At 44.0% G+C, this 20,130-nt stretch overlaps 1 long non-coding RNA gene across 1 annotated transcript; it reads left to right on the top strand.

Annotated features, from left to right (window-relative positions):
• Positions 1 to 4,016: 4,016 nt before the first annotated feature.
• LOC125296683 lies at positions 4,017 to 11,864 on the top strand. The gene is made up of 3 exons (XR_007193827.1): positions 4,017 to 4,160; positions 4,432 to 4,582; positions 11,762 to 11,864. It is a non-coding gene; the product is annotated as an uncharacterized LOC125296683 (long non-coding RNA).
• The last annotated feature ends 8,266 nt before the right edge of the window (positions 11,865 to 20,130 follow it).

Here is a 20,130-nt window from a genome sequence, read left to right as displayed (position 1 = left end):
TTTCATGATTGTAGACTGTGTGCTGTCGGCATGGTGATTGGCTGTGCCATGACCACACAGGGGGTGAAGCAGCTCTTTCTGCTGATGTCAGCTAATAGAACTATATGTGTGCAACCTTGACTCTTTTTTTCTTATGATCAATAATTCTCCATCAAGAAATGGACATGTGTACCGAAACAAATAGAGTTGAGTTTATAACTACATTGTTTCCATCGACCCATATGACACGAGTCATGTTTTGGTGAGTGTTTTTAAAGATATATCGGCCAGGGTAATTTTTTCCTACAATGTAATTTTTTATTTTTTTTTATTTACAGATTGTTATGACTGGGTAGACAATATGATGGACCTCAATATTCAGCTGATGTCTAAATGTTACAGTTACAGTGTAGATTGGGAATGTATAATGTGGAAGAAGCACAAACAGCGAAGTAACATCCCACACCATACAATTTCATTTAGAGTTGGGCACTGAGCCAAGGGAACTGTGATGAATTTACATTAGGCATTTATGTAGGCATGTGTTCAAAACTGTTGACAGCAATACAAATGGTTTCTTATGATGTGTGCGCATACTTATGATGTCTGTGTTGATTGTGTGTGTGTGTGTGTGTGTGTGTGTGTGTGTGTGTGTTGATTGTGTGTGTGTGTGTGTGTGTGTGTGTGTGTGTGTGTGTGTGTGTGTGTGTAGCCTATGTTTAGGGATCAACAGTCACATTATGTACAAATTGAACAGCAAAGTGAAAGTTGAGCTCTAGTTATGACGGGCCATCCAAATCTGAAGTTGCCCATAGACGTCTTTTTAGATGCATTTGCTGGCAGCATGTTTGTATGCCACTCACGGTTCCGAGCAAAGTGGCCAAATCTGCTTTAGATGAGTGGCTTACAACACCTAAAGTGGTTCAAACCCCTGTTTATGGTGATGGAAAAACACCCACAGACTTGCAGTCACAGGGTATCTTGGGGTAAAGGAAGCTCATGGAAAAGTATAGCAAACAAAAGGGGCAGATCTGATGAACATGATGTGCCAAATGTAAAAAACAATTACAAACAAACAATTACAAAAAAACTTTTGTATGCACCACTGTTGCAGTGTATCCATATTTGTGACCAGAACAGTTTGACAATTAGATTCCATTCCAATTAGATTAGAACCATTCCATATGGTTCTCCTGACCATTTTAGCGGTCCCCGGCCAGGTGTTGGTCTCTCTCAGAAGGGTCTTAAACGTGTCATTTGTGATAAAAGCAGGTGGAGCAGGACCGTTCTTAACTCTAATAAAACAAACTGCCAGCTGATGAAAGCACACTGTAAAAGCTGACAGCATCTTGAGCTGATTGGATAACAGCAGCAGTAGTGAGAGGGCAAACTGAAATGATGCCAGGGCTGTTTTTGGAAAGTCCCAATACTGAGACACAGCACAGCACGACCCTTTCCCATAGTGCCATGTGTTTTTATTTACATTATATCATCTGTACTTCAGAATCTTTTATTATAGATTACAGCAACAGTATTTAACATACATTTGAGTGCCATATTACATTTTTCCTAATAACAAGTAATGTCATAGATAGCCTTTAATCCTACACACTGTCACTTTAATGTATTTGTTAATGCACGATCAGAGGCTGTGGAGAAAATGGATGCTGTATAGTTATTTTTCAGGCATGGCCTCAGTGTGGTGGTGGGGTGTTATCACAGGTTTAGAGAAGAGCAAAGAGAGCAAATAAGGCCTCAACCGCAACATCTTTTCGCCTTTCTATGAGGACACCATGACGATATCACATATCACAAAAACACAAAACACATTATATCACATATAACTTCCATAGAACAAATCTGGGAAATGTGCTAAATGTACGCTGACAGAGTGTCTATGTCAATTTGTGTGCTCTTGGGAAGCCACTTTCCCTCCTCCGTTTTGTCTCAGAGTCACTACATTACACATTAGCCACTGTGAGTCCACTGAACTAAGATTTATGAGTGACTGAGTGTGGATCAGTAGCCTAGGTTTTCCCATGTTGCCTTGCGCGCAATTTTATTCACGCTGCTAGGCAGCCTGGATTCCATGGACTTCGTTTTCACCTCAACGAAGGAACCAATCACAGAACGGAGGGGGGGGACAGCAAGACGATGACGACACACTGCAGCGGTTATGAGCTACGTACAGACGCATTTGATAGACATTCGTAGCGCCCAATAAACGGCTCTGGGCATTCGTAAACCACGTTTCAAATACGAGAAAATGAACGTGTAGTTCCCAGACCTCATCTCAATGAGATGAGGTCTGACGTTAGCCAGGCTAGTGGATCAGAGAAATGGAAGAAACATTGGATATCGACGATACGAAAAGCCCACCTCTCACTCTGCTATTCTGGTCGCCTTCCCATAATGCACGTCACCATCACGGGGAAGCATTCCGTGATTCGCCCCCAGCGTGAGGTGAGTTGAGTGGCAGCATGGCCTCCAGAGTGATTTAACATGACTCATAGGACTCCCAGTGCCACTTTAGCAATCAGGCCCTCTGACTCACCTACACGTCACAGCATGACAGACTTCTGGGCCCCTCAGAGGCCAGCGGAAAGCATACACGTCAGGCTGGATGTGTCTGTCTTTACACAACATTGAGCTGTTAGAATGTGCAGAATGGATGTTGTGTCAAAGGTCACACATGCCGATTCCAATTCATTGTGAAGCGCAGCTTCACACATTGTAACTAGAAATGTCATCTAGACATTCAGAGTGGTCATCATGGAGTCAAGAATTATGTGTGTTGGACTTACTTGAATTGACTTAGAAAAGTATGTTTTTCACCTCACTGAACTCTTGAAATAAGCTGCAATGAGCTGGTTCAGATTCAGACATAAGAGTATGTTTGCACATAAATCCAAACCTGGCCTTTTGCAAAGGACTGCTCTACCCCTATTCAAAATAACCTAATCTACCTAACCAATACAAGTTGCATTAACCCTTAAAGGAGTACCGTCACAATGGTGTGACGGGAATGTTGAGAAATGAACATTCTAAAGAATATCTGGGTTCATTGAATTCAGCATAGAATTTTTGAACCTTCAATTGTTGCGGAACTTAGAATGTTCAAAAACCTACACCTTTAAGGGTTAAGGGCATTTTCACACAGGGTTTGTTTGGAGCAGCTGAATCAGAACGTGGAGCGTTTCCCCCTAAAGATCGTTTTGATTGGGTATATGTGAAAGCAGCAATCACACTCTGTTTCGGAACAAAACAAATGGACCGTCTGGAGGAGGTGGTCTCGGCTTGTTTCCAATCAAACTCTAGAGTGGTTCATTTACAGTGAGAAAGCAATCGGGCTCTTGTAGTGGGAAAACTTTTTTGTACACATTGTAACATAAGCATGTTTTTTTGTTTTTTTTTTATCGAGCCTTTCCTTTGTATGCCCAAATAACCCAGCATAATAGGCTATTTTATTTGGGTATGGAATTATGAGCAACATTATCCAGGATTAAAAACAAAATGTTAAACCGAATAAGATTCTTTAGTATATAAAGTTAGCCTAAACATTCAGTGGTATTAAAATGACAAACTGAGGACTAACCTGGAGCTCTGAAGAAGTTAAATGTTTGATTAATATTTGGGCCGATGAGGAGATATCCTTGATGTTGGAGACCACACAGAAAACACAGTGACTTCAGCATTGTGTAACCAATAAGAGAACAATTTAATCATGTGTGGGTTTATTTGTAGAGAAAAGATTAATCTCACATGGGCTTGTTTACATCATTTGTTCCGCTCTAAATGCAGCCATGTGAACACAAAATGAACTGACAGAAAATTGTAAAAAATGATATTGATTCAGGTAGGTATGAAAGCACCATAACCAATAAAAGTTTTTGTTAGTTGATTTTAAATGCTCAGCCAAACATGAGTGATGTGTGATCTTAATTTTAGTCATATTTCACTCTATTCCTCAGCTTTGCACCCATAAGAACCTTTGGCAAATTTGGGATTTGCTCTGCACGTCCTTCCGGTCAAGAGGCCATTGAAGCCCATTTCCAATGTCCCTAAAACCCGGGCGCACAAATACAGGACAATCGCTAATATGGCATGGACATGTATTTCTTTGGAACTGAGTAAACAACTGTATTCAAAATCTTAATTTACAAGATTTCTGAAACGATTTGGTAAGAGTCTAAAGCACCAATTTAAGTTTAATTTAACTGCTAGTTATGCCCATGCTGTTAGTCGTAAGTCAATTAACCTTTTCCAGACCCACTCTCAATTCTAATTGAGGTCTGCGTACTAACCAGGTAAATGATTATCTGCTTTGCACTTAAGGTTGATGGTTGCTGTTTTGATAATTTGAACTGCTTTCGATAATTTTTGTTCCTTGTAAAAATGTAGACTAAAAAAATAGGATCTGAGTTCCCAAGTTAACCCAAGTTTCCCTTTAAGCTCAGGAATTGATTGAAAGCCTATGATATTGTGCACTGACGCACACCTCCCCTTGGAACCTGAAAAGAAAAATGGTGAGTCGGTAGATGTCACTCACTTCCATCAACACCTCTGTCTGACGGCTGACAGCCTGTGACTGATTTATAAACAGGTGAGGCGAAGTGTCAGAGTGTCACCACATTTACACACATACTCACATTTCATCCTGAAAGAGCATTTCATGCTGTCAGGTCCGAGAATGGCTGCCCATGGAGAGAGTAGAGAGAGACCATCAAAATCAGTTTTAAAACCAGCAGTATTTATAAATAGTGTAACGACCGGCTGTCAATGATCAGCGTGCCCACGCTATGTATAACCCCGGGCACGCTGATGGTTGGTAACCTGGCGTGAGGGGGCAGACCCCCGGGGATATAGGCTATGCGACGGGTTGAGGAAGTTCTCGCTCTCTTGATGTTCTGGGCCAGACATGGGCCACTGAGTTCTAATGCCTGTTCATTGTATTTGGCTAATAAATACAATAACAAATCACAAGCATTTTCGTGACACATTACAATAGTATTTGCTGTTGTTTGCCCACAGACAGAGAGTTTGCAACTGAAGATTTGTTTTCCACTCAATACAGACGTGACAATGAATCAGACGAGTAGAAGTCAATTCAGCTCCTGGAGTATTCACCCCTGCAATGAGAATGTCTTTTATCTAGCCCTGCTTCAAGCACACATCATCAAAGTGAATGTAATGATCAAGTCCTTCATTTGCTAAATTAGGAGTGTGCAGCTCATGTATTGATGGGTTTAGTCAAGTATGCAAAGCAGGGAGAGAGAGAGAGAGAGAGAGAGAGATATGAACAGAACCAGCCTGCACTGATTAGAGAATGAAATCCACTTCTGATCTACTTCGTCTCTAGATACTTGTCCCATTCCTGCATCTGATCTGTATTTCCCAATCTGATGCCTGTCCTGTCCCTCACTCTCTTGCTGTCTGTCTCTCTAGCTCTCCCTGTGCCCGGAGGCGAGAGGTGTTTGTTGCACGCTGATCGAGGTGACCAACACCAGGGTGTTCTGACCTACTCAGACACGCTCCATTTAGGTAATGTGTGTTGCCAAACCAAGGCGCCGGGCAAAATTGATCCTGCACTTGAATGTGTGACAGGTTAGGTCACTGTGAGGTCAGAGGAAGTGATGGGAAAATCAGGTTAAATTCGTCGGGTAATTGAATCAGTGTCAGGGTGTAAGATAATAGATTTTAAAGAATGTCCTTGTGTGTATCGCAATCTAAAAAAAGGTTGACTTGAACAACTCACTGGTGTATGGAAGTAATGAGATTTTTTTAATGACTCTGATGCTAGGGTCTCAAGTGTTATTTAAAAAGGCTATTCCAAATGCTGGCAATATATCATGCTGTGATGAAGATCCCGTCACCCTTTCATGAAGCCCAAGTGAAACAGAATGGTGTGAGAGTAATTCAATCAGGATTTCATACCTACTGCTCATATTTCATCCGTCAAACATTTCAGGCGAGGTTTGTAGACTGCAGAGCTTACAGAGATGGCAAAGATGGCAGAGATTTACACACATGCCTTCACATAAGTAACACATGCATAAAGCGCTACATTTACGACTCTGCACACATGCACGCACAACTTGCACTGCAGGCACTTTCCTCCTCTGATGTCGGGAGAACTTTACCAAAACAGAGTAAGACCAACCGTGTTTGAGCTCTCGTCTGGCATGCACTATACGGTTGGCTGACCACCGTCATGTGACGCTCTCTTGTAAAAGCTTGTTTGACAGGCCGGTTAGGCTTCCCTTTTAAAGTGTTCTGCCACTCGGAGGAAGGACGGTTACTTACTTCCCTAACCACATATGCCAACATGATGTCAGTCGTACCACTTTCTCAAATTATTTGTTTGCATATGATGTCATATAACATTTCCTCCCCCAACACATGTTACTCTTGTGGCATTTTGGACCAAGCTGTAAAATTATAAGCACATGTTGATATAGGCTATCGTAATACATGTACGGGACCGCTTAACACACACAGGCACTACTGCAAGCAGCTTTTTTGCAAGTGTGACTGCAACAGTAACTATTAACTAACTAAAAACATTTGTCAAGGCTACAAGTGAGGTGAAGTCAGTGAAGCGTGGCTTGAATGGATTACAGGGGTGCAAGTGGTTTTGACTTGGTGCTGAAGCCCTCTGGAAGACACCCTTGCCTCTCTTGACTTCTGCGCTCTGCCAGGTTTCATTGCATCAGGCGATCCCCACTGCCCTCTCCCACCACAACCCTTTTCCGTTTCATGGGTTCAGGATGTGTACACACACACACACATGCGGCCTTTTCCTGAGTGTCAAAAAGCCAACCTGCCCAGATAAACAGCAGGTCAGTGCTGGTCAGGTCCACGTGTCCATGTGTCTTTCATTCTCGGGAGGTCTCGGAAGGAGAAGAAAAAAAAATGAACAGAAAGAAAAACTCTTTGGGGGGCTTCTTTGCCTGAGGGGTCTGGGAGGAGGTCTCCACCCTTTTCTTCACCTCCCCCTCTGCTTTTATTGATCTATCGTTTCCTTCCGACTTGACTTTCCCTCCATCCATTAGAAGAGTGGAAATGACCGCAGACAGCAGCGTCCGTTTTGGGGGGGAAGCCCTGCGTGGCGATTACAGGGCTTAACTCTGGTCACAGAGGTCACTGGGGTCAACTGGTGGGGCTAGGTATCCGTTTTGGCAGAGCGGTGGCTAAATTAGTTTCTCAAAGGATAGAGTGGGGTTTGAAAGTGGAAAGGAACTGTCTCACCTGTGTTCGCTTGTGTTCGTTTGGAGGAAAAGAAGGGGCTCAAGCGTAATCAGTTTGTTTATTTTCTTTGGCCAGTGGCCCGTCTGCCTCAATCACTTAATTGGTACCTGACGCCATTAATCAAGGCATCTAGTTGGCATCCTGTGGCTTAAAACACACACATTAATAACTCTGATTTCAAGGGTGTATCCACTCTCCTCAACCACATCATTTTCAGATCGCTACCTCACAGACTGTCGTTTGTGTGTGTACTGTAAGTGAGTGAGTGAGTGAGTGAGTGAGTGAGTGGGTAGCTATGTGTGGAGGGGATCCGTTGTGTTTGTTTGGGTGAGCACGGGCTGTTTGCGATGAGGCGTAGAAAGCATGGAAGTGGTCGGCCCAGGGCTGGACACAGAACTCATCATGTTCCCCTCCCAAAGCACCTGTGAGCCATTATTAGAGCTCTGACGATCTGGGGCCTGAGTCTGCTTTTCTGTCCTCGGCTCCCACGGCTCCAGAATTGTCCACTGAATTAAGAGAACCCAAGTGTTGTTGAGGTAGCCTTCAAAATGAACCCACCCTATTGAATTGCTATGGACAATATTTCAAAGGCTCATAAGTCATTTGGAATGGATTGCCATTATTAACATTTTGATGATCAATGACCCTTCAGTGTAGGTCAACAATGAAGTATGTAAAAGACAGAAATTCAATTGCAGGGCACCAGTCCGAACGATTTTGTGAGTATAGAAACCAGTGCTCTCCTACACAGCTGCACATTGATCCTGTGATCATCTAAAGTAGTATGTTTGAATGCTTATATACTGTCATAGCAATCGATACCTTAATGTAAATTATACATCACAATTTTCCGTATCTCACTATTCCAAAAGGTAATTCAAGAAATGAATTTGTCACGTGTGCTGTTGTTCAACAACAGTGAAATGGGGGTTGCATTAATTCCTGACTATACAAAGGAAATTAATATATATATACTTACTAATATAAGCTACAAGTGTTGGTTGTTGTGTGTCAGTTAAGTGTTTATGGTCCCTTTTGCCTGGGGGAAGAAGATGAAGTATCTGTTATGTTTAAATGCAGATGCTTCTAAAACATGTGTATACGGAGGATTATCCAATCTTCATCTATTTGAAATGTTCAATAATTACATAGTATGTCCTATTTCCCATTAGGTTAATATGATTGTGTGAGCTTTTGTGTGGTCCTTCATGGCTGAGCTCTCGTAAAACCCAGATGAAGACCTGATCAGAGGGGGTTCATGTGGTTCACACAGCACAGCCTGGCATCGGCCAGTTACTTCTTGTTACAAATAATTGGAGACAGGTGGAGCTTAGGATGAGGTGAGGAGTGATCCAGTTAGTCTGGTGATCAAAATGACCCTTGACATTGTCCTTGCAGGCTGATCTGAGAACAGTTTTTTACCATGAGGGTCACAGGGGAGAAGATTAGCACTGCAGCAGGAGCTCTAATCTGAGATCAGTGGAGAGATTTCAAGGGTTTTAGACCGTTTTAGTCCTGTCGCTGCTGTTAAGGAAAGGGGGTTTGGTTGAAGGCCTTTCTCTCTCTCTCGGCTGCTGCATACCAAAGTGAATTGGAATAGGTGGCAGCTGTACTGCAGCTGGATTTGAGTTGAACTGCCCTGAACACCCTCTCTATTAATTTAACACTGGAAATGGGGATGGCAACATTTTCTCACACACACACACACACACACACACACATTCACTCTTTCTCAAATCAGTTGTCAAATCAGAATATACTTTATAGGCAGACCAAACTGATATAAGGAAAGAGTAGGGGGTTCCCCGGTTTCTAAATTCCCCACCTGGCTAATTCAATCTGGCCCCCTAACCATCCCCCAGTGTAATTGGCTCATTCACTCCCTCACTATCCATCTCAATCTGGTGTGTGGTGAGCGTTCTGGTGCATAATGGCTGCCGTGCATCACCCAGGTGGGTGCTACACATTGGTGGTAGTTAGTGAGGTTCCCCCCTTCACTGTGAAGTGCTATGACTCTCTAGAAAAGCGCTATATAAATGTAATGTGTTGTTGAAACTCAGTTGTCTGTTGTGAAACGAGGGGACTCTTTTTGAGTTTACACCATGGGTTTTTAGGGGTCTGAAACAATAAGAACTGAGATCACACATTTTTAGATATTTCTTGGTTGTGGTGGCTCTTTTTTCGGTGCATAAAGGGTATCGGCCTACTTCTGGTGCTCAGGCGTTGTTGGGTGTGATTCTTGGTGCCCTGAGGATGCTCTTAAATAGCTCTTTGTGTGAGACTTCAGCTGGGATTGGCCCCATTTTTCACATTCATGGTTCATTAAGGCCTCACACTTCACCACCTAAGAACACATTAAAAAAGTTCAAGCCTGGTCCTCATTGGTATTTCAAATTAAATAAATTTTTAAAAATGCATTTTTCTCTTTCAGGTCATTTAAAGCCAAGTAGAAGCGATTTGTTTTAAAGATTTTCAATGTAGAACATGTGTTGAGCACTCTCAATTCTACTCCTGTCTTACATTCTTTCTCTCTCTTTCCCCTCCATTCAACCCCTCCTTCAGCCCAGGCTTTTGCCACCCCACAACTTAGTGACAGATGCGAGTTGGGGGCGCCTGGCGCTGGCGCATGGTTGGTGGTCTCGGCCTTTCACCAGTGGATTTACTGCTCTGTCATGATCTGAAACGTCGTGTAACACACCTCTCATCTCCTTCCCAGCGCAGATTTAATAACGCCACACGGGCCACATGGAGCTGCAGTGTATCCATGGGCTCACACGTGAAGTGTTCTTTTCCCAGCTTGCTAAAATGATCGTGTTAAGTTGTAATCCGTCTGTCAGAAACTCCTTGTAAAGAATTTATTTTAGTGCAGCTTTAACTAGAACCAGACACCGCAGTACATGCTGATTAGAGATGATGTTATGATATATGATTGCTGAAAATATAAATGAAAATGGCAGCTAAACAGATGGAGAGTTAGAGGTTGTGGTATTTCCTTTTCTTTTATCTAATCTTTACATTTCTTGCCTCACTTTCTTTTCTTCTTTTTGTTTTTTTAATCAACTCTCATTCCTTCACATAACCCCCCTCTGTACTCTCCATCTTCCTCTGATTTTTATCTTTCTACACCTTTGCTTCTCTTCTTTTCCATCATCCTGTCTTTCTCCTCTCTCTCCTCCTCTCCTTCTCTGGGTACTGTGCCCACAAGGGCTGCCATCCCTCACACACACACCCCTCTAATGACTTTTCCAGACTGCCCACTTACGGTAAAACACACTCCTGTTCCAATGTTTATATAGACATGAAAAAAAAACAACTCAACCTCACCCACCTGCCCCCATAGTTCATACGCTGCTGAGCTGGACCATACATGGTCTCCAGCCACAATTACAAAGCGCACCGTCGGCACTAATGCATGCGGTCCAATTACCCGTCGATTTATATGACGCCGAACACAGCATGTTCTGGGGTGGCGGGTTACAGCGCGCCGCTGAGCTGCGTGGTCTCTAGGCATGATGGGTCTCAGTGGGAGCACTTTAGCGGTGCTGCAGGGAGACGCACCGCATTTGGGTCACGGATGGCTGCCCGTGGGAAAGTCTGGAGGCCTTGGGATCGACACAGGTGCCCCTGGGTTGTGTGTGTGTGTGTGTGTGTGTGTGTGTGTGTTAGGGGTGTACCAGGGGTAGGGCGTGGGGGTCTGTGAATAATAGACAGTGTTTGGATACACAAACAGCACTGCAATCCTGCATTTTTGCACACCTCCCTCTGCCCCGCACCGCGGCGTCTCCGCCCCGCTGTCAGGCTCTCCCGTCTGGGATGGAGTGAGCGGGACGCCAGCCTGATTCGTTACCTTCTCCCCGGAGGTTTCAGGAGGTGATGCAGAGGCCTGCCACCGAGCGCTGCCACTGGAAGATTAGAGCCTATCAGCATGCCCTCGTCCTCAGAGAGGGCTCCTCTCTCATCTCTCCTCTTCTCCTCTCTCATCTCTCCTTTTTTTCTCTCTTCTCCTCTCATTGCTTCTCCTCTCTTTCGCCTTTTTTCACTCCCTCAATCTTTTTCTCGGACACAGTTTTGATCATCCATTTACTCTCGCTGTTTCTTACCACCTTTTGGCTTTACTTTCTGTTATGTGCAGACACACAAACACAAGCACCTGTGTATGCACGTGCGCACACACACATGCACGCACTCACACACACACACACACACACACATGTACAGGTAACAGAAAACACTTGGTCTCACAGTAATAATGGCACATATTCATGCATCCATAGCCATGCACTCATAGTCCATTTCATGTTGTAGTTCAGGTGACCTTACTGTAACATGCTACTGCATTCCTGTTTGTTGGTTGCTGGGAAACCAATGAACTCTTCACTCTCAGGGCAGCAGCAGAAAACAAAATGATCTGATTAGGAACGATCCAGAGCTATCAGCACTCACCTTCTCTCTCTCTCTCTCTCTCTCTCTCTCTCTCTCTCTCCTTCCCTCTCTCCCTTCCTCTCTCTCTATCTATCTCTATCATCACTCCTAGATTTCATCTTTTGATTTCACCCATGACCAACCCACACACACTCAATAAAACAAACTCTCCCACACAAATGCAAACACACACACACACACACTCTCTCTCTCTTTCTCTGTCTATCTCTCTCTCTCTCTCTCTCTCTCTCTTTGTCCACCCTTCACAGATCCCCATCAGTGGAGAGGAGGAGCATCTCTCGTGTTTTTCAAGGGAAGTGTATTCTGGACCCGGCCGAGTGTAACGACACAGGACAGGTTCATGTTGAAGAGAGCTCAAACAAACAAAACAATCCGTAACGGCACCTTCAACAGATTACCATCTTTCCTCATAAAAACAACTGTTTGGAATAGTGACAGCCATGAAGTCTGGTCACAGTCCCTTCAGAGTCAGACAGTTTATTATTAATCAACAGCGCTGTTTATTATTGCTTCCTGACAGGCAACATTACAACTCTTAACGGCACTTACTTAGACATGGTGAAGACATTGTTTAAACCAATAAAGTCATTCTTAAAACAACACCCGTAAATAATTGCATGTCTCTGAACTGATGCTCACCAGAGCATTTCTCATACGTCATATACTGTAGCAGGTTGTTTAGTATATTCTTGATTAGAGGTGGAGTTTTTCATTAAAGAAATGCATTTGAAAATGTTTATGAGTCACTATGAACACTTAACTCTCCTGTAAAGAATTCCTGTAAACATTGTGAGAACTCATAAATAACTTATATTCGGCAGGGTCAATGTATGCATGATTAATGCATCTTAAAGGGTTGGATTGTTGATAACTATCAGAATTGGTCCCCAACACCCCAGCACACCATAAGTATCTGCCCTGATGCATACTACTACACAAATGACATTTTACAGGTTTTATAAAATTCTACACAGAGACATTAAAAACTAAATAGCATTATCCCATTGCTACTGCACTTAAACCCATTTAATGAGGCTTTACATAAAAGGCTAAAAGGTTTTTGGCTTTGTTTATGTGTAGTAGCCTCTCAAGTTGTCTCTGGCTGATGTAGTGGCCTCCTGCCTGTCTGTGGAAGGTTAAACTGAGCTGAGCTCACAGGCACCCTAATGGCCAACAGCAGAGGACTGACAGGCTGAGCTGATGGAGAGCCACACTCGATCCATCGCAGTCCAGAGAGGAGATAACTGTGCCTGTGGTGAGAAATCCTTGTTAGATCACTGCACTGTTTAGTAGTATGCGTGTGTTTCTTTGTGATACTAAATAGCTCAGAAGAAAATGATTATAAAACATGAATTTGGGATAGTGCCTTTGTGATAGGGTACTTTTTGTAAACACAGATACACACACACACACACACACATTTATGTTCACATTTACCTTGGGATATATGTCCATATGGTTTAAAACACACACTTGCATCAGTGAGATGTTATCCAAGAGAATGATGTCAGGGAAATCATTTCAAATAGCCAGAGCTCTAAACCTAACTTATGGCTCTCATACGTAACACACTCCACATCAGAAGTAATACTCTAACAATTTCTAACAGTGTTCACACAAGTCTGCACATACTTCATCTGTATGGTATGACAGGACACTAAAGTAAAGTCCAAGAGAGACCGACCCTTGGCCGTCTCCTAATAGTCTTTAATCACGACAGAGCACTGCAATCACTTACTGTTCGCCCCTCAATTAATTACACACTACCACAACTTAGATTGATGTTAAAAGTCATGCTTTCTAATTTACTAAAGTAAGTGCTGGGTCTCCGGAATGAGCTTTGGCCTTCGTAACACTGAGTGACTCACACGTAGAGTTTCGTGTCCCCGTAGTTTTACAACTCTCGCAAAAAAAAAAACACTCAAACTTTCGCCCACTCCCTCTCCCTGACAGGAAGACGGAGTGTTTTCATTATGACTTTACAACCCTCAGCTCGATCTCCTCGTGGGCGACCTTTGCTAATTAGGAGCGAAAGGAGGTGTAATATTTTTCCCTGTGCTTGCATCCATCCGGTGGCCCTTCCTACATCTGGACGTGCGCACACTGAGTGAGAACGTATGATGCATCCTCCAGTGGGATGGTCCTGCATGTCTGATGTTTAACATCTGCCAGAGCTTGTCAAAGTTTGACACCTTGTCAAAGGTGGTGGGAGAGTAAAAACATAAAAGAACGAAAATAGAGCACAAGGAACTCTTATGATTTTTCATTGCTTTTTAGTGCCTTTCATTAGTCCATGGCTATATGGAAACTTGAAAAGAAGGCGGAAAATGAAAGTTTTTTATTTATAGGTTATTGCTTTTATTGCTCCATCGGAAATGAGCAATGAATGACTGTGGAGTGAAAGTGTGGAGTCTTTATTGTGTTACAGCAGCTTTAATGTGTGCTCTCTCTGCATGGGACCAGCTGGGACAAAACTAACCGGGAGGAGGAAAGAAAAACAAATAGAAAAATAGAAATTAGAAACTATTTTCTAATTTTCTTCCTCAAGTCTTTAAACTTCTGATACACCGAAATTCTTACAATTACTACATGTGCATGAAGCATTCCTTGTAGATTTCTGAACAATACATGCTGTATGATACATATTTTGACCTGGCAAAGTTCTTAGTGTAGAATTAATGTTGCTCATGTAGTCGTTGCTGCACCTGATATTTATTTTAGCGCAAACCTTTAAACTGTGTTCATAGGGTATTGCAACTCATTATGGTGTAGTTAATGTTGAGTCACAGCCTTGAAATAGATAAACAGACAGCACAGCAGTCTGAAAAAGAAAACACAAAATCTAGCTTATTGTATGTTCACAGAGCCATGGAACTGCATTCTTTAAACAAGTGGGTGTGTGTGGCTGGGTCTTGGGTGTCGTGGGATACAGCATTCTTGGGGTCTGTGGTTGAGACCCTGGGGTCTGCGGTAGAGCACGATGGGTTTTGGCTGTGATGCCGGTGGTGACAGTGATGGCTGCCTGTCTGGAGTAGATGGGGAACACATGAGCTGTTGGGGCCAGAAGATGACATCACGCCCCCCAGGAGACCTCAGGCCTGCGGATAGAAGATGGACAGACTCAGATTGACAGTTTATGCAGTTAAAAAGGGCCCGTATGAAAAGAGGGCACAGGAGGAAGGACTAGAGAAGAGAGGAAAAGAGAGGGATGGGTGATTTTTGGAGCCAGAGAGATAGAAAGAGAGAGAGAGAGAGGGGTGAGTGATGGGTAGACTGCCCGAAGCAGTCATACTTTGGGCCTGAATGTCATTCTGTGGCCTGATTCGATGTAACCACTCTCTGTTTAAAATGCATTACTGACCAGGGAATTGTTTGATGGGATAAAAGCATTGCCCTTGTGGTTAAATATCAAATGGATAAAGCGTTTTAAGGAGGATAAAGGGAGAAGAAGGAGAAAAATGGAGGTCTGCTGGAGTGTGATTGGCACACTGGCCCTAGGCACACATTCATTCAGGGTACAATTAGATTCTCTCTCTCTCTCTCTCTCTCTCTCTCTCTCTCTCTCTATGTCTCTATCTCTCTCTTTTGTCCTTCCACTAAATCCTTTGAGACTCCTTGCATTTGAGGCTACAGTAAGTGTTGTGGTGCCTTAAAAGAACGGTGATAAAGTCTGGGGTCTGTCTCTGCACAGGTCCATCTTCACAGTACACACCGCTTATTGACTTCTTGGCAGATGCCAATGTTTGTGAGCAACCAGTTGGCCAGATACCAAAGAATTCTTCTTTCACAATGGCTAATTTGGTCAGGATCATACAGTACCTTGATGTCAATGATGCCATTGATCAATTAATTTAAAGGCATTGATTGATTAACGTCATTGTAGATTATTCATTTCGGATTCAATACCGTCATTAGATGTATCGTAGGCCTAATGGATGACTTTTAGCCTCTTCTGTCAGGAGGAAAAGAAGAGAAAGTTAGAAAGTTACAGGGGCGTTGGATAGCCTAACTGAAGCAGATCAGGCCTTTACATGCCAGAGCATCACTGCTATTGACCTCGCTCTCCTCTCTTCTTCTCTCCTCTCTTCTCTCCTTTCTTTTCCCTTTCTCTTCTCTCCTCACTCCTGTTCTCTCCTCTCCAGTGCACCGCTCATTTAGACAGATTTGCAACCTGATCCATTCTGGCTGGTATTGACCCAGAGTCTTGGGACCCTCTCTCGGCTCTTCCCCCTCTCTCTCTCTCTCTCTCTCTCTCTCTCTCTCTCTCTCTCTCTCTCTCTCTCTCTCTCTCTCTCTCTCTCTCTCTCTCTGTCTCTCCCTCTTTCTTCTCTCTCTCTCTCCTCTTTCTTCTCTCTCTAAAGCTCACACAGCAAGCTCTGTGCTCTACTGAGACGATAAAGTTGTGGATAGGACTGTGAATTTGTGCATGTCTCTCTCTCTCTCTCTCTCTCTCTATGTCTCTATCTCTCTCTTTTGTCCTTCCACTAAATCCTTTGAGACTCCTTGCATTTGAGGCTACAGTAAGTGTTGTGGTGCCTTAAAGAACGGTGATAAAGTCTGGGGTCTGTCTCTGCACAGGTCCATCTTCACAGTACACACGGCTTATTGACTTCTTGGCAGATGCCAATGTTTGTGAGCAACCAGTTGGCCAGATACCAAAATTCTTCTTTCACAATAGCTAATTTGGTCAGGATCATACAGTACCTTGATGTCAATGATGCCATTGATCAATTAATTTAAAGGCATTGATTGATTAACGTCATTGTAGATTATTCATTTCGGATTCAATACCGTCATTAGATGTATCACGTAGGCCTAATGGATGACTTTTAGCCTCTTCTGTCAGGAGGAAAAAAGAGAAAGTTAGAAGTTACAGGGCGTTGGATAGCCTAACTGAAGCAGATCAGGCCTTTACATGCCAGAGCATCACTGCTATTGACCTCGCTCTCCTCTCTTCTTCTCTCCTCTCTTCTCTCCTTTCTTTTCCCTTTCTCTTCTCTCCTCACTCCTGTTCTCTCCTCTCCAGTGCACCGCTCATTTAGACAGATTTGCAACCTGATCCATTCTGGCTGGTATTGACCCAGAGTGCGGACACATCTCTCGGCTCTTCCCCCCTCTCTCTCTCTCTCTATCTCTCTCTCTCTCTCTCTCTCTCTCTCTCTCTCTCTCTCTCTCTCTCTCTCTCTCTCTGTCTCTCCCTCTTTCTTCTCTCTCTTTCTTTTTGCCCTTCTGGAAGCACAGCCCCTATTGATCCCATTCCTTAAGTGTTTCCATAAATCCCCCCTCTGCTCAAACCCCACCCCGTCCACCTCCACCTCCACCTCCACCACACTTTATTTCTGGACGTAAGTCCTCCACGTTTCCCATGACTCATCAGGACAGCTCCTCCTGAGTGCGACGACATCTCCACCTCACCTCCATTCCTCACACCCACCTCCTCTTTCTGCTCCTCTTTCTCCTCTTCCATTTACTCCTCCTCCACTCCACCCCTAAACACTTCTACCTTCTTTTTTGACAAAATGTGCACCCCTTGCTAATAATAACCAAAGTGCCTGTAGCCGTGAGTGGGTCAGAGTGCTTCTTTGAGAGAGCCGGATTGAGTTATCTCAAATTCACTTACAGCTACACCCCCCTGCACCCCACCTTCTCTCTAACCGCTATAGATAATGTTGTTATGGGCAAGGCGTTAGCCGTGTGACGTCTTGCCCACTCTTGAGAGGCTTCCCAGATCAGACAACAAAAAATGGACAAAGTGCTCTTTGGTTTTCGTTCCCGTGGCTTGTTTGCATCATGCAAAAACTTAAAGGGGATTTCAGTCAGATCGCTGCTCAGCAGATGGCAGATAAGGTTAATAAACGAGAACAGAAGCTCCGAATAATGTTGTATCAGTTCCCTAATGGAGTACATGATGGCAGCTGGACGTCTTTTCCTAAACTACACACTAAGTGTACTGTGCAGTGCTGGTCTGTCCAGTTATTACATTAATCTGCCATATTTCTTACTTTTTGTTATCTGGTTTTGGGTCCATTTCCCAACACATTCTAAAGGCAGAAATGCCTTAGGAGGAAATAAATACAGTGAGAAAGAAATGAGAAAAAGGGTAGAGAGAGAGAGAGAGAGAGAGAGAGAGAGAGAATACGTCAGTCCAGAACACCTAAACCTCATTGTAGGAGTATGTGCGATGAACCTGGTTCTCAGTACTGCAGTGTGTGATGTAATCTAGCTAGTGTAAATTACATGTAATCCAGCTTGTGTAAATCAGCCGCAGGGCCACCTGGGTGAGGCTGTAATATTGTGGGTCGTAAACGAGTTGGTTCTGATCCGAGGCTCTCTCTCTCTCTCTCTCTCTCTCTCTACTCACACAGCCACACAGTCTCAGTGCTCCACTAAAGCTCACACAGCAAGCTCTGTGCTCTACTGAGACGATAAAGTTGTGGATAGGACTGTGAATTTGTGTGCATGTCTCTCTCTCTCTCTTTCTCTGTCTCTGTCTCTCTGTGTGTGTATGTGAGTGTGTGTTTGTGGCACTGTGCATAATTATGAGGAAGTACACACTTGAGCAGTCTTTCTTCAGGGACATCAAAGAAAATAATTGAATTAGGTGAACAGAAATAGACTGTCCTGAAGTCTGTGATTAAAAAGCCTGAATGTCTGCCTTCAGCTGCTCACTGCCCAACAACACACACACACACACACACACACACACACACACACAGACACACACACACCCACAAATTGATTAAGCAAATGAACATCCTCCTTAGTGTTGAAGGCAGTTGAAGGGCAGTGCATTTACATTGACTGAGAATTATTGTCTGTGTGCGGAGTATGAGTGTGTGTGCGTGTGTGTGTGTGTGTATATGTATGTGCGTGTGTGTGTGTGTGTGTGTGTGTGTGTGTGTGTGTGTGTGTGTGTGTGTGTGTGTGTGTGTGTGTGTATTTGTGTATTTGTGACAGAGTGAGAGAGAGGAGAGTAGGTGTGATTGTGTTCTTGAAGTGCATGTCAATAGACTCCACAGTGCAGTAAATCAAGCCTCTTTCATCCTGAGAATACATGCCACTGACCCCCATATCCTCTCCTCCATCTCATCTCATCTCATCAGAGTCAGTCTACCTTCCAGCCCAGACCCCATGGCCTCCTGGGTGTTGTAGTTTATTGCTAGTGGGTGATTTAGGAGGGGAAAACATGTTCACTGTCTGCCTCGCATGCATTCCATTCACTTCCTCGGGGCTTCATTTGAAATAGAACTTACATAGCTTATGCAGGCAGTGCTTTAAAATATGTCCTTGAACAACTACTTGATATAATGACCAAAAACTGATTATGTGAGATGAAGCACACCCACAGGAGGGGAAACGTTTCCTGACTTTCCACAGAGAGAGAGGAGAGAGCAGTGTTCAGGGCTCTCACTGCTTATCCCCAGTTTATTTTACATAAGGGTTTTTCCAGGTTGAAAGGGTATTAACATGAGCGTATTCACTGTTTTTCCATGTAATTTATTGGAATGAGTGGACTGGACTGGCAGATGTTTCTACCGAGGTGTCTGCGAGGTGAGAGGTGTCTGCTGTGCTTCCAGAAGGGTGAGAGGGAGCACCTGCTGGACGCTGGCCGGGTCAGACTGGGCCTCTCCGCCACACCAAACACGGCCCAACTCACCCCCTCACCTCTCTCTCGCCGTGGGACTTTCATCACATTCCTGCCTGCCTGGGTAAATATTTAAAGCCATCAGGATGACGGAGGAGGTGTGATGGAGGAGGGAATCTTACTTTCCTCCTTTTTTCCTCGCAGGCCGCGCGCTGTTGACAGGTGGAATGCTGGATGGGGGCCTCTCCGAAAGGTCAGCGTGTGCCTTCAGGGAGTTGGTGGAGTGGGAGTTGGTGTTGTTGTTGGTACCGTGGAGGCGGTGAGAACGTCTCTGCTCATTTGGGCAGTAGCTCCCATCATTATGCCTAATGACGGCAGCTGGGTGTAATTCTTTAAGGGACTGTGATGGGTGTGTGCAGCCGTGTGTATACAGTACTGAGAGGCTCCCGCATGTTTCCCTGCATGTGTTTGTGTTTATGTCCGCGCAGAGAGTCGCAAGGAGCCGATGACAGGTGGCTCCTTTAGGCTGGTGTGCAGGTTTGGCTGCAGTCCTGCTCAGGGTTCGCCTGCTATGATTAATGCAGTGACTTTTACATGGGTGTAATTTGCATCACTACCTTGTACATTCATTTCCCCTCAACAGGAGTTCATGTAGGCTAGGACATTATCACGATACAGCCTATAAGCCATTATTAGCTATTAGCCACAGATTGAGTGAGTGAAGCATGTGAAAAGTGTTAAAATGTTTTCAGTCTAAAATGAAAGTAGATCTGTTGAAAGCTGGTCTCCCTTAGCCAGGTTAAAACGTCAGTGCTTATCTGGACACATGATATGCCTCACCAGCTAACTGAATGAGGTGAACAAAACAAGTGACC

Source organism: Alosa alosa, chromosome 6 (genome assembly GCF_017589495.1).
Source record: "Alosa alosa isolate M-15738 ecotype Scorff River chromosome 6, AALO_Geno_1.1, whole genome shotgun sequence".
Classification (NCBI taxonomy): domain Eukaryota; kingdom Metazoa; phylum Chordata; class Actinopteri; order Clupeiformes; family Clupeidae; genus Alosa; species Alosa alosa.
This window is presented reverse-complemented; position numbering and strand designations above follow the sequence as displayed.